Here is a 14,791-nt window from a genome sequence, read left to right on the forward strand (position 1 = left end):
GGGAAGTTAGGGTGAATGTCGGCACACTTAATTGTGAAAAGATCCCAAGCAGAGGCGTTCTGGTGAGTAAACTCCCTCCATGCTACTCTGCGTTAAGGATCTGCTTGTCTGCCTGTCTCCACGGAACCACCCGTCCCTCTAAAGCAGGCCCTTTGCTCTTATTTCTGTGTCCCCAGTACACCTGTACGGTCTGGCATGTGGTTAGCGCTCAAGGAATGATGTTTTTGACTTAATGAATGAGGGGTGCCTGGGTGGCGCAGTCGGTTGAGCATCTGACTCTTGGTTTTGGCTCAGGTCGTGATCTCAGGGTTGTGGGATCGAGCCCCGCCTGTCTGAACAGGACTCTCTCTCTCCCTCCCCCTCTGCCCCTGCCCCCCGCCCCGTGCTCTCACGCACTCTCTCTCTCAAATAAATAAAATACTTATTGAAAAATGAATGAATGAATAAACTGGTTAATATATTTCACTCAAAAGGGCCCTACCCAAGAATGAATGCAAGTAGAAATCATTTCACACAGCTCCCTGAACATGCTTTCCCTCTTGTGTACCTTTCCTTCTTTTTCTTTCATCCCCAGGGGCATGGGTATTCCTTAGATGTAAAGGGCACGGTGAGCTGAAGGCAGGACAGAACACTGCAGAGCCAAGTCGCATGTTCGGAAGGACACTGTGACATGAGGTATAGACAGAAGGGCCGCTGCGTTATGTCCTCACCACTGGGCATCTGGTCTGTGTAATGCTTCTTGACCCGCAGACATCTCGAGACTTAGTTTATCTCTCCCTCTTTTCTTCTCCCTTTGCCTCTCTTAGTCCTCTTCCCCACTCTCCACCCCCACTCTCCTCCTTCCCTTCCCTTTTCTAGGGAAATCCTTATCTCCAGTAGATCAGCATATTCTCCAAATGGATGGGTTGTACCCCCAGACAGATTTCTTTTTCTTCCGAACTTGAATTAATTTGTACTTCTAGCAAAGGTCCAAAGAACCATACAGAGGGCGTGGCAACTAAAACAGCTCTGAAAAGTAACTACAAAGTTCTTTTTTTTTTTTTTAAAGATTTTATTTATTTATTTGAGACAGAGAGAATGAGAGAGAGAGAGCACATGAGAGGGGGGAGGGTCAGAGGGAGAAGCAGGCTCCCTGCTGAGCAGGGAGCCCGATGCGGGACTTGATCCAGGGACTCCAGGATCATGACCTGAGCCGAAGGCAGTCACTTAACCAACTGAGCCACCCAGGCGCCCAAAAGTAACTACAAAGTTCTAAGCCTAATTTAAGCACTGAAAATTGTCTTCAGTGTGCATTGATTAATCTTCTCGTCTTTATTTGAAGGGATTATAAATGTATGAGTTTAGTGTACCCATCATTGTATGTATGGCTTTAGCTTCTAGGTCACAGCTAAAATTTAAGACTGGATATCTACTCTAGATCCATGGTTGTGCGTTTGTGTGTTCTGTGTGTGTGTGTGAGCTAGAGTATGTGTGCTGTCTTCAGAATATGGAAGTACAAAGCCTTTTTTTCTTCTACACGTGAGTTGAATAAATGCTTGACTCTCAGAAGAATAATTGTCCAGGAAGACCACATTTTGAAATTCACCTTAGCATCTTTGAAAGAATCTCAGGTGTTTGGAGAGTCAAGAAGAGAATAGTGATGTTGCATCCCGGAGACAGACCGCGGAGCCAAACCTGAGCATTTTTCTCACAGGACATAAGCAGGGACCGAACTACCATGTTTTGAGCGTCTAGGGTCCTGCCAAACACAGAACGGTATTGGTGGCAACGAGGCGGAGAGAAATTAGGGAAACTTCTGCTTTTTATTCTGTTCATAACTTTTTACATCCTTGTCACTGAGAGGCTGAATAACTCTCTGATCTCCTGTATGTTGCTGGCATCCTGAGTTTTAAGACCAGCAGTATTGTTTGAATGTTTGCCTAAAGTAGAAATCTCGGGCGCCTGGGTGGCTCAGTTGGTTAAGCGACTGCCTTCGGCTCAGGTCATGATCCTGGAGTCCCGGGATCGAGTCCCGCATCGGGCTCCCTGCTCGGCGGGGAGTCTGCTTCTCCCTCTGACCCTCCCCCCTCTCGTGTGCTCTCTCTCTCTCTCTCATTCTCTCTGCCTCAAATAAATAAATAAAATCTTTAAAAAAATAAAAATAAAGTAGAAATCTCTAGGTCTTTAACCAGAGTTGGTTTCCTGGGATCCTCTCTCAAAGAGGAAACAGAAATACATAAACATAGTTTGTGTTGGTTTATGAAATCTTAAAATCAGCGCGTTTTCATCCTAATGTTGTTCCGTCATCACCTGTTGAAAATAATGTTTGAGGATGAGGACAGTAGGCTGAGATGGCTCCAGACCTCTTCACTTTCTCTAGGAAAAGGAAGTATACATGATACATACATTGAGCAATATGATAGGATTATCTGCACCTCTTTCTCTGGAGGACTTCAGAGCATCTTTCTTCTCACCTGTCTGAGCCCATGTGCCATTCTGATAGTAAATGGAGGCAGAGAGGGGGCCCAGAGTTTGGAAATTGGGAACAGAGCCTGGAATTGGAGGCATCTCCCACCATGTGATGTCGAACCTTAAAACCAAAGTCTTGCACCAGCAACCTGGTCCCATTCATTACCAAACAGAACAGCACAGCTGCTGGGATCTCACCTCCATATATTCGGTCACAAGAAGTGAAAACAAATCGAGCTTTTAAAAAAAGTGTTTGCACGACTGTAATTGTGATGCTTTGATGTGTAAACGGTTCTTTGACTTGGGGGTTTATTTTAAGACAGAACAGGGTAGAGGGTGTTGGAGCTGGATAAGCCACATGTGTTGTTCGGAGTTTTCCTAGGTTCAGGCTAGCTCAGGAGAGCAGAGACATGACGTGCGGCCAAAAGGCAACACGAATGTTTGCTCTGGCCTCCAACCTGTGAAAATTGCTGGCCGCTAACTCCAGCCCTGACGTCCCAGTTCACCCTGTGAGTGAGTCAGGGCATGGGCCCTCGCCTGCTACTAGCTTTGCTCAACTGTAGGGGAAAACCCTAAGTCAACTGCATGACCCGTGTGTGGCCAGGACCCCATCTGCCTCCCCTGTGCGTCTGTTCCCTCCTCCGAATGAAGGGTTTCATAATACCCCAGAATGTGCATGTGAGAGTAAAGGCAGATGAACCCATTTTTGATAAATTGCTGTGTACAGTTTAATTCCCACATAAGAAAAGATCATTGCTTCCTCCGTTCTCCTAGACCCTTTGTCCCCATATCTACCCATTTTCACTTTGTGTTATTAGCCAGCGTTTCTCTTTCTTCCATGATTCTGCAGACTTACTTCTGGTTGGGTCTCCCCAGTGGAAATACAGGACTTAGCAGAGAGTAGGTACTCAAGTGTAGGTTTGCTGAATGAAGAGCGGATGAACCGGGGTCCTTGGCAGAGTGGCAATGTTGGTGAAATCGTGCAGGCCAGTACCACTTGGTGCAGGCTAAGAGATGTTTGTTTTAATGGCGCTGCAAGGCTGTCACTAAAAATAAGTGGACATGACCAGTTTGGCAGAGTCAAGCAGAGGGCCTCTGGAAAGCAGGCCGCACCGAAAGAGAAAAGCAAATTTGGCTTCTAAGATCACCATATGTCTGGTACCCCAGAGGATGTGAGCCCCGGCAGAGACTTCTATTGAAGTGGGGACAGCTGGAGTCCCCTCTCCGATCTGAAGGGCCCTTGCTGAGCGCTCAGCACTCTGGGCCTCAGTGACCTCCTCGACTTAGACTCGGCTTGCTAGGGGCTTTCCCCTGTTCCCCCGGAACCGGTGGGGCGCGTCCGCCCCCAGGTAAGCTTAAGAGCAGCTATTTTGTGGGTCAGAGAGATGTTAGCTCACTCAGTGGAGGAGAAAACAAGACACCTCTTCAGATAAATATAGTAAGAAGCACAGTAAACAAGGCCCAGCCTCGGGGAGGCAGATCTTTAAAGGAAAATTAAGATAGCCTGTCATCTGTCTCTCTGTCAACCGTTGATGTATTTAGCTAGCGCCTTGCGGTGCTAAATGCTTTTTGATGATGATGGTCATGATGGCCAGTGTACCTCCCCACCGCGAGAGGCACCCCCTGTGTGAGAGCTCTGGGCGGGGGGAGGGACTCCATCTCAAGCGCCCCGAGACGGGGATGGGCCAGAGGACCCTTCTCTCTTGTCCCCTTCCTCCGGATTTTTACCAGGATATAAAAGCAAGTGAAGACACCAACAAAACGCTCGTCTGAAACTCAGAGCCTAATCGCTCCCATCTGCTTCAGTGCTCTTTCCCCTTCACTGCCTGCCAGGATGTTTGCCGCAGACACTAAGTAGCACATTATTTTCGATAAGTTGCAATCATTTACTTGAAATCTACTTCTCCCTTAAAATGTCCCCCTGGAAACTGGAATCGGCATTTGAAAAGCCCTGTTCAGGATGGAATTTGAATGTTTGTGCTCAAGTTCAAGAAGAGTGAGCCCATTTGTGCGCCAGGTGTTTATGTATTCAGGGTTTTAGCCGCTTGGACTCTGTTGGGAGGAGAGAAGGAGGCGCCGTGGAGATCCGATCAGTCCAGGAGATCAGAGCCACCGGGTCTCGTTCCCCGAGGACAGGCACAGGTGCCGAGAGGGCAGAGGTGGAAAATGGTGGGTCGGTGGACGCTTCCCCAAAGCAGAGACGTTACGCCTCCCTTAAGACAACAAGCCAAGACCTTTCTTGGTCCCCGGAAGATGTTTCTCTTTTATCCAGGGACTGGGCTAGTGAAGGCATGTTTTGCAGTCTGGAGCTCATAATCTCAAGCGCCATCCCCCTTCTGCCGCCCCCCTCCCCCCGTGCGTTTCTTACTCAGCACCTCTTGCCTAGGACGAGAACCTGAGACACAACGTCCAGCCTGCCAGCTGATCTTCCCCGTCACTCAAGCCTTAGTGCTTTCAGAGGCTACTTGGAAAGTTTCAAGAAGCAAAAAGCCTCCTGCTTCTCAGGCAGCCTGTTGGCCTGCGGATTCTGCAGCTCCGTGCATCTGAGGGCAGCATGGGTGACTCATTAGCAGCGAGGCATGTGCTTGGGGTGGTTTTCGTAACGAGCGGTGATGGATCATCCATATACTCTCCCTGAAGGACCCTGCCTGACCTTGTAGGCATTTGCGAGATGGCTGTCTGGGGTCACAGGTGTTGTCTGTGGTCATGGAAAAAGGAAAGCTAATCGGCATGTGTTTTGAAATGGACCTGGGGCACCCATAAATAGACCCGGTGTCCTTCACCTGCGGCGTTTCTGCTACCAACAGAGTGAGCGGAGGTGACTTCTTCTCTAAGTCGGTTGCATTAGGATTTCCCTTTCTCTTCTCCCGTCCCCATTCTGGTCCTCTGGAACTGACAGATTCAGCGGGCGGGTTAGAAGGCAAACATTGTTTTGCTATCGTGTAAGGAAAGGTCCCAATACGCACCGTACACAGGCAGGCAAGTTACGGCAGCCAAAAGGAATTTGTTAGACTTCGGTCTTGCATATTGTTCCTGCTCCTGTGTTTGCCTCCAGGCTGACAGTTTAGTCCGTCTTGGCTTTCCTCTGGTCAGGACAGAACCCTCCCTGAGTGCCCTCGGCTGGTCTCCACGTGCAGCCGCCCCTCCCCACCCACCCTGTCTTCCCCAGTCTAGGCTGCAGGCCCCCCAACACCCTGACTAGGAGGCACCTCCTTCCCCTCCTGCCCCTTTGCCCCAGACTTCCTGGATCTTCTCCCACCTCAGCTCATTAGCCGGAGCAGTTCTCGGAGAGACCCTCGAGTGATCAACCCTCTTTCTGTCTGTTCTAAACCTTCTTCTGCAGGAAGAGTTTCTCCCCCGTAACGACTCAGGCTTTTCGGTGACTTGCTTCTTGTTCTTCAATCTGCCCCTTTATAATTACCTCTCTGACACACTAACCAACATGAAATCACTCTGCCTTGCAGAGTTCTTCCTCCTCGTCCTCCTCTTCCTCCTCTTTCTCCTCCTTCTTAATAGCTTGGATTGGCTAGGCTGCCAAAAACAAAAACCTCCAAAACCCCAAAATAACTAACTTAAACAAAATATACATTTATTTCTCCTTGTTTTCATGTAGTCCAAAGGTGACCATCCAGGCTGGTCTCTAGAGTATGATAACTTCTATCTGGTTCTCTCCCTAGTAGGGCTTCCATTCCCCAGCCAATTCATGGCCCAAAGTGGCTGCTAGGGCTCTAGCCATAATATTCATGTTCTAGCTAACAGAAGGAACAGAGCAACAGATAAGAAACATTCCTTCTTTTTAAGGACATTTCTAGAAGTTTTATATCCTACCTCCACTCATTTATCACTAGAATTTTGTCACCTAAGACATGACCACATCTAGCTGCAAGGGAAGCTGGAAAGTGTCTTTTCTCAGGGGCCATTAACTCAGCTAAAAGCCAATGTTCTGTTTCTACAGCCCGGATTATAGTGGAAGAAACTGGCAGATTAACTTGTTCCTTTTTCTTTGTGCCAACACTCTTTGCCAGGCGCTTCCCCAGGTAGCCCCTCTCCCAGGCCCCATGTAAGAGATGGATACGTGCTCCATCATATCTCATATCTCGACATAATATTAGCATAGTCAACATACACGTTTATGTGAAATGATCTCGTTATCTGTGGTAGTTGCAATGGAAATAGTAGTCTGAGCTTCAGAGCGTCCTTTTCTTTTGTCCTGTTCAAGGTAAATACACTAGTCCTTTTTCTCTCTCACACTTCAATTTCCCATCCTCTTTATTGAGTGAAAGGAATCATGTTTCTAATGCAGAAGGACTGAGTGAAAGAGGCTGAAGGGATGGAGTGAACTAGAATGCTGTACCTCGTTTCTTAAAAGAAAAAGATTTTATTAATTAATTAATTAATTTATTTGAGAGAGTACACGAGCAAGAGCGCACAAGTGGGGGGCGGGGCAGAGGGGAGAGGAAGAGAAAATCCCAAACAGACTCTGCACTGAGCTCAGAGCCCAACCTGGGGCTTGATCTTATGACCTGAGCCCAAACCAAGAGTTGGATGCTTAACCAACTGAGCCACCCAGGCGCCCTTTTTTTTTTTTTTTAAGATTTATTTATTTATTTTAGAGAGAACAAGCAGGGAAAGGGGTAGAGAGAGAGGTAGAGAGAATCCCAAGCAGACTCCCCACTGAGCATGGAGCCCGACGCTGGGCTTGATTCCACGACCCATGAGATCATGACCTGAGCCAAAATCAAGAGTTAGACACCCAACCGACTGAGCCACCCAGATGCCCCTGTTGTACCTCATTTCTTGATTCCAGACCCTGTGTCTACCCTGCTGGAATCTGCTGTTTGTCATCCGTGATGTCATGTTCTGTTTGTCCTTGGGGTGCATACCACTGTGGACGGCGTTGATCTGGCAGAGGTGGGAGCTGACAGCAGTAGGACAAGGGCATCCTGTTAGCACTAGGCTGCTGTGACTGGTGAGTTGGAAATAATCACGGAGCGGGGTAAGACTGAATCATCACCATCCTGTGTAAAGGCCTCTTAAGGTCAGTAGTACATTGCATTAGGAACCCTGCCTTTGAATTATTCCGTGGTTCTCAAAAACTGGGAAAGATTCTGTGTGAGAACAGAATGTTCTTTATTTCACACTAAATTCTGATAAAATTGTTTGGAAGGTTAGAGGGAAAAAAAATAGTTCTGCCATGATTGAGTTTGTAAATACAGGTGAGAAAATCCCACTTGTCACCAGGAACCAGAAAAGCATCTGTGGTCCTAAGACAGTGAAATGATGTCAAGATGGTAAGACCACACATGATAGAAACGTGGCAACATCTGGTTATTTTAACATTTTGAGTATGGGGTTTCTCGATGCCCCGGTGGAGAAAGGTGATCGTGGTGAGCTCTGAATCCCACCCAAAAGTTGAAACTGAAACATGCTTGCTCAAACCTTGATTATGAATAGAGTCTTTACTCTCTTTGGTTATATATTTTTAAATGGAATTGGGAAGCAGTTAACTGAAAGATGACTTCCAGGCTCGCTTGTTGGACACAAGTTGAGACTGCATCAGAGCTAAGTGGTTCCCAGAAGGGTGTTTCTGCCTCTAGAAGGACCTCCGAGCCTTCCCGAGCAAGCTCCACCAGCTCAGGGAGACTCGATGCTTCCCGACTCAGGAAGACTGAAGTCAGGGGCTCTGTGTGGAGGGGACACTTCAGGCTTTAGACAAAGCTGGATTCTTAATGTGCTTGGGAGAAGAATAGTGGTAAAGGAACATGAAGAGGGGGAATGAGGACAGACATTTGAAATTTATTCCGTTGGCTGAGGATCGATGTCTTGGCCTGTGATGGTGTGAGTATGAGCCTGCCTGGAAATCCCGGACAGTGAGGTAGAGAGCACGTATGCGTGTGTATCTGTATGCTCATTGACTTACCTGGTTCCTTCTGGGTTGCTGATTCCTGAGATACGGAAACCAAACTCTTGATTCCAAATCTGTCTTGCTTTCTTATTCTTCCCAAAGGGACCTTTTTCAATGGGATTAATTTAGGTTTAACCCACAGTTGAAAACCTACCAGTTACTGAGCACAGACATGTGCTTTTATAAAAATGACCCTGTTTCATCTTTAACAAGGATTATGGTGTGGTTGGTTTTATTATTGACTGTTGGGTGGGTGATAAGGACACTGAGCTTAAGGGAGGCCGGGTCACAGGGTGGGAGTCTTGTACCTGGCTTTGTACTAGGGTTCTTCCTTTGTATTGTGCTATGGAGCTCACGGAAGAGAGCCCAGGGCCCGGCCTCACACATTCTGGGGATATGGAAATCTATTGTATATTAGCACTTGCAACAGAGCAGAGAATGTGTTTGGGACCCCAGGCTACAGGACGTTCTCATCTTAAGGCAGGAGAATATTGAGACAGTTCTCTCACTTTCTCAGTGGTCACCTCTTCTAGAAACTACCATTGTAGAGAGAAGCTTGCATCTCCGGGGAACGAACCACAGGCCACCAACCAGTAGCTTCCCGTTTTTCATGCTTTCTATGTACAGCTTGGGAGGAAACCCATTTCTCAAGTCATGGATGACCACGTGTGGGGCAGGCCTCACAGACTAAACTCTCCCCTCACACCGCCAAGCATAGCTGCCTGAGGCCGAAGCCAGGGTGAGGTCATGTCCTCCTCCCAGCTTCGGCAGCAACTCTTTAGGCAAAGGGGTTCCCCGAGAAGCAGTCCAGGCTTGAGCTATTAAGGACCAAAGCCCCTCGCCCAGGCGGCCGGCACCCATCCAGAAAGGCAGGAGCCTGCTGCCCGGCACATGAGCCTCCCTTCTGCCAGTTGGCCCAGGGAGGCTCGGCGTGCCAAGCAGGGGACGTGTGAATGGGATCGGTGCCCAAGCGTCACTGGAGAAGGAGAGAATGCATGTGACCGGAGCCGCCGAAGCCTTAAGCCCAGAGGAGAGAGATGACAAGAAAGGCATGATGTGTTTTTCTAAAGAAAACCCGAAAACATAAACCAAAAAACAAACAAACTTTAAAATCATCTCAAGAGTGTCATATAATTTTATTTTCACCTCCACCCGAAACCCTCACACAAGGCTCTGCACATTTGGTGGCTGTTGGCTGCATGTGAAGAGAGTGAGGGCATCTCATTTTCTTCTGAAGCCCAGCACTGTGCCTGGCACCATGGGAAATGCTCAGGAAGTATTTGTGGGACGATGTACTTGAGGAATCTCAAAATCTTGCTGCTGATTGACTCATGCCCTTATGTCCCCTTGCTTGGCCTACCTGCCTAACAACCCAAAAGGAAAGGTGAAAGGCCTCCAGGACATGTTATTTTCATAGTTCAATCCATGGTGGCCCTTAAAGAGACCCCAGACTTGGGGTCCTGCCTTCAAGCCCCCGAGCTTCTGAAGGGCTGAGACCCGGACAGCACGGAGTCCCAGCATGGTTTCCAACACCTGAAGATTTCAGGAGCTTGGATTTCTCATCCGACAAGCCGGCCCCAGGCCAACTGCAGTGCCAGGCGTCAGCACCGGGGCCTGGAGGGTCTTAACCTCCCCTGGCTGCTGTTTCCCCGTGCTAACCAGAAGCACTGACCCATAGCCCTTCTGGTCTAGAACATGCAGGGCATTGAATTGTTCATCCTTTCCATTTGTTTGACAGACAAACTCTTAAAGACACACAAAAATAAACTTTTCCGGGGCGCCTGGGTGGCTCAGTCGGTTAAGTGTCTGCCTTTGGCTCAGGTCATGGTTCCAGGGTCCTGGGATCAAGCCCCGCATCGGGCTCCCTGCTCAGCGGGAAGCCTGCTTCTCCCTCTCTCTCTCTGTCCCTCTCCCCACCTGTTCTCTCTCTCTCAAATAAATAAATAAAATCTTTTTTAAAAAATAGACTTTTCCATGAAACCAACAAGGGGTTAAGAATTAGGAGTGAAGAGCGTCGGGATGCACTAGCCTGAGCCTCAAGCCACTCACACGAGACCGCGGTCCCCCCTTTGGTGTCGAAGAATCAAATTATGTCATAGTCGTTTCTCAGCGCGAGCTGAAGAGTTTCTGGTTTGTGGGTGTGTTTGCGCTTGTGGGAAACAGAAAGAACCTGGAGGAAGGGGAAGAAGGTGTGTGTCGGAGAGTTTTTGGGTGCCGGCCACCTACCCTGGCAACTTTCTGCGCCCACCACAGGCCTCAAGGCTGTTGGCATCCTTTGTGAGAGGGCCCAGAGGAGGATAACCCATGGGCTTCATGAAGCCAGAGCCCGTGGCCGGTTCTTCTTGGAAATCCCAGCACCCACCTGGTTCCTGGCACCTGACAGGTGCTTGGTCAGTAATGTACGTGGTCTGAGCATTCCTCAGAGGGCTCACTGGTGGTCAGCCCCCTCCCTGGGGGCTGCTGTCAGGCCTTCCAAGAATTCTTCCCGGGTACCAGTAGGTCACGCGCCAAACTCTCCACAGCACCCGGAGCCTTCACCATGGAGAATGTAGGCTTTCTGGGGACGCCCCCAGGCTATGGGTCCTGTGTAGATTTGCCTGTTTGGAATTGTCAGATATGAAAAGGCCGATTTTTGAGGTGGGTATGACAGAGGTGGCAGAGGAGAAGGCCTTCTATCCAGTAAAGCGTGCTGGCCTCTAGGGGAAGGGGCTCACGGGGACCCACTGCCTCCCTAAGGTGAGGTCGAAGGCTTTGGGTCACACCATCCCCATCTTTCCCTCCTTCACTCTTTTTACATATTAAGAAATGCTTGAATAGGCGCTTAGTGCCGGAGGCTCTGGGAGGCCACCTGGGGAATCCACAGATGCAGGACAGGTCCTCACCGTCTTTCAGGAGCTCACAGCCTTGCTGGCAGCCTGGCAGGTGTGACCTGAGGTGTTCTGAGATGCCCCGTGGCTGCGGTGTAGACAGCGCAGGTTCTGGTGGCTCCGAGGTGAGGGAGTTCATCTGGGGCTGTTACTAGGTTAGGTTTCATGGAGGAGAGTGCTGAGCTGAGATCTGAAATAGGATAGGACTGTGGTAAGTGGATTTCTGTGGCTGAGAGGGAAGAGGGCACTCTGTCACGCGGCCCAGTGGCTCAAACTGTTACGGTGCCATTGGCAGAAAGAGGTAACTGAAGAGGAGCCGAGTTGGAGGAGTGTAAAGAAACTAAGAAGTCAGTGAAAGACCTTCCTTCCTTCCCTACCTCATCTCTTGTCTTCTCGTCTTCTGTGCATCGAAAGACGTTGTGTGTGTGCGCACGTACCACCCCCTCCCCCGCATCGATGTCACATCCACTTAGCCACCCTTTGTGAAAGAATCAGAATCCTAATGTTGTCAGGAATAAAGTGTCTAAGACCTACATTCTAGTCTTGGCTGTGTCCCATTTGCTTTGATGGGGAAAGTTACTTTGTTGTTACCTTGCCTTTGTCATCTTGAATCGTCTGCTATCAAGTTTGGCCTTCATGTTTTATAAGGTGATACAGTTCAGTGCATGCAAATACTTTATGAACAAATGAAAGGGGTGACTGTGATGTTTTCAGGAGGCAGGGAATTGCCTGTATTTCTAAAAAGGCAGGCACAATGTATTTGCATCTCACACTTTTCTCCAAAGCTCTGACCCACTGGGAGACGGCAGAGAAGTCTTGGGGTGAGGCCGGGAGAGTTCCTCTCTCCTGACTGTTTTCCGGCTCATGGGTAGTGAAGACTAGCCCATGGACAGTAGAACACCCTGCGTGGGGGTTAAGTCTCCTGCCTTCCAGTCAAGCAAAGACATTGGCCAGAGAGTGTGAGGGCATCCACCCTGGGGAGACCACCTCGTGCTCTTTCTCAAACCACCTGTCTGTCTCTATTCTCTCTCTCTATCTACCCCCCCATACCCCTCTTGTCTCTATCTCTACAAATATTTCTGTCCCTCAGCCCACCTTTGGGTCCCTGGACTACTGTCCAAGTCTGAAGACAACCCTCTCTCTAGATCTGCCCTCCTCCCCCCACGCCGGCCCCCCAGTGGAAGTTGCATCTAAGCAGGGACATCTTGCCCACTGCTAACCTGGGGACTGGAAACCGCTGGACCCTTCCTGCAGCACCCGTCCTCGGTGAAGAAAGAGTGCCCTCTAGTGGGCCTTGGCTGGAGCTGCTCGGGGTCCGTGTTGTTCAGGCAAAGACAAAACAAGCAGCCCACAGCCCTCCTGCCAAGATCTTGAATATGCCTTTGGGTTGGTTTGTTTTTCTCCTTCTCTGAAGAGAAATAAAGAAAGAAGAAACAGCAGGAGACCAGTTGTGAGAGCAGCTCCGACAGGGCTGTGACAGTCTCCTTATCTTGGGAGTTTGACCAAAGAATTAACACACACACACACACACACACACCCCTACCGGCCATGGCAGCCAGGTGGATGTGACAGCGGATGCTTTTCAAAGAAAGGGCTGTGACAGTTTCTACATAAATCACTCACCTGCCTTGACTGGCCTCAGACACGAGGGGGTAGATCTGTGAGGAGTAGACTCCTCCTTTGACAGTCATTACCAGAAGGGTTAAGCACCTCGTCGGGCCACCCCTCTGAATAGCGAGCCCACTGCACCTGATTACATTCTCTGGCAGCGGACGTGTCCAGACCCGACTCCCGACTGCTAAGACCCTGTGCACACGGGCGTAAACCGGGGACTTGGCCCTTTAAAACCTGGCTCAGGAGAGGCTGCTGGACTGGGGAGCCGGGGGAGGGGAGAGCGCAGGGCGCCCATCAAGGAAGCAGAAACCTGATCATTTGTGATGGTTGCTGGATTGGGTAACAGCTCCGCTGGTTGAAATTGGATCTTGGGGGATGAGTGTTAACATCTCTGGTGTCCTGGCGAAAGGTTCATTTGAGTCTTGCATGGTGCCACAGAGATAAAAAGGAGCTTTTAAATAATCATCTTGCCTCCTACACACCAGAGTGTTGGCTTCAAGCAGTAAATAGGTAGCATCAGTTCTGCTTAGACCCATCGCCCTTTTCATTTACTTATTTAATGTCGGAGGGATTTTTTTTTAAATGACTCGCCGAACAGTTTCCGTATCCGTGAATCCCAACACCCGTTTTTATAATGGTTCACACGGATTATCCTTCTGGGTGGAAATGAAGTGCAGGCAGGTTATTGGTCCATCCATGCCTCCTGCAAGTGCACAGACACAGCCCAAGGCCATCAGAACCAGAATCTTCTATGTGAAGTAGACGATGTTCTCGTTTATACTGTTTATATAGTTCCTGTATGTATACGCACACTATATATGTATCCCATGTATACATGTTATATGTACACGTTACATTATATATATACACATTATATATGCACACATTACATATAAATACTATGTATACACACTATATATACACATTATATGTATATACACACACGTTATGTATATACATTATATATACACACACCTTATATATGTATACATGTTATATGTACACGTTACATTATATATATATACACATTATATATACACACATTACATATAAATACTGTGTATACACACTATATATATACACATTATATGTATATATACACACGTTATGTATATACATTATATATACACACACCTTATATATGTACACATGATATATATCACGTGTATATATATTATATATGGCGGGGGATTCTGACACATACTCTGAATTTTTTTCTTTTCATAATGATTTCAGTATAATTTAAAGAGTGTAATTTGAAGAGGACTGCTTCTCCCCCACCCCCCACCCCCCATCTTTATGTTCTTTTCTTTTCATCGGATCTCTGGTTTGGGACCTATTTATGTGTCCTGAACTCTGAGTATAAATGCAAGCAATGTATACGTTAAGGTGCATTGAATTCTATCATACCAATTTCTTATTAGCCACATTTGGAAACCAATTTTATTAAATCTTATTAAATCTAAATTTCTTTTTGAAGAGTATTTGTTTACAGGATTCATAAAATGATATAAAAGCTAAGTGGAGTGCTAACACTCGCACTATTTTTTTTTTCTCCTCGACTAAATGTATCCTTTATACCTGGGCAGGGGGAGAAGAGTCCGTGTAGGTGAGTGCTTTGCGCTGTGTGACTGTCCTAAAGTTTCCTTGGTGGTGAGGGGCCTGCAGTGATACCCTTCAGCATCCTTTGCTAGTCTTAGCAATTTTCTTCCTTATTTTATTTAAAACCAGTTAGATTTCAAGCCCAGCAAAATGTTACTTAGGTAGGTGTGCAGAGTTTGTGTGGATAGTCTGTGCATCCCACTGATTGTTGAAAAGGAAATGTTGAGCAGAGGTGTAGGTGAACTGTGTGGGTCTGGAAGGGGGAAATATTCTCAGAAGTAAATATCGGTGGTAGTAACCTGCCCATGGTTACCCACCTAGTACCTGGAGGGAACTGGGACCAGCACTGTGGTGT

General features: G+C 48.0%; 1 protein-coding gene across 3 annotated transcripts in view; it reads left to right on the forward strand.

Annotated features, from left to right (window-relative positions):
• The window catches only part of PBX1 (PBX homeobox 1), a 285,065-nt gene that overhangs the window by 209,378 nt on the left and 60,896 nt on the right, over positions 1-14,791 (forward strand). The gene's annotated exons all lie outside the window — the stretch shown is intronic.

Source organism: Mirounga angustirostris, unplaced genomic scaffold (genome assembly GCF_029215605.1).
Source record: "Mirounga angustirostris isolate CCGP_5_RB_7025 unplaced genomic scaffold, mMirAng1.0.hap1 SCAF_6, whole genome shotgun sequence".
NCBI lineage: Eukaryota > Metazoa > Chordata > Mammalia > Carnivora > Phocidae > Mirounga > Mirounga angustirostris.